This window comes from Orycteropus afer, unplaced genomic scaffold, assembly GCF_000298275.1.
Source record: "Orycteropus afer afer isolate SDZICR_OR568_19922 unplaced genomic scaffold, OryAfe1.0 scaffold00188, whole genome shotgun sequence".
NCBI lineage: Eukaryota > Metazoa > Chordata > Mammalia > Tubulidentata > Orycteropodidae > Orycteropus > Orycteropus afer.
The window spans coordinates 4,198,042-4,198,662 of NW_006921775.1; positions in this window are offsets into that span (position 1 = coordinate 4,198,042).

Consider the following 621-nt stretch of genomic DNA (forward strand, 5'->3'; position numbering starts at 1 on the left):
TATTGATTTGGGTGAAGAGAAGGGCAATGTACCAAATGTGAGCAATCAATATGGTGGCATTGAGGAAAAGAAAGATATAGAGAGGTACATGAGAGGTACAGACAACAAAGATGAACCCTTTTGCACATACAGTACTTCATTGTCAGTGAAGGCAAACAAGTGTATATGGGTGGACAGGCTGAACTGTTAGGTATGTCAATGATGCAGGCAGTTACCCAAGACCACATATAGGGTTGGCAGACAACAGTCCTGTAAGTTTATGTGTATGATCTGAATTCCCAGATGTATAGTAGAGCTGACAAGGGGCAAGGTTGTAATCACTGCTTGGTCACAGCCAGCTATCCAGAGGGACCGAGTAATTGAACCTGTGGGCTCAGGACCATAGTTGCAGGGGACATCAAGCTCAATTGGCATAACATACTATACAAAACATTGTTCTACCTCCTACTTTGGCAAGTAGAGACTGGGATCTTAAAAGCTTGCAAACTGCCATCTAGATGCAACGATAGCTCTCTCCTCATCCATTGCAAAGGAGAATGAAGAAAACCAAAAATTCCTGGAAACAATTAGTCCAAGCAACTGGTACACCATCCAATCTGCAGCCTATATGACTATGAGACC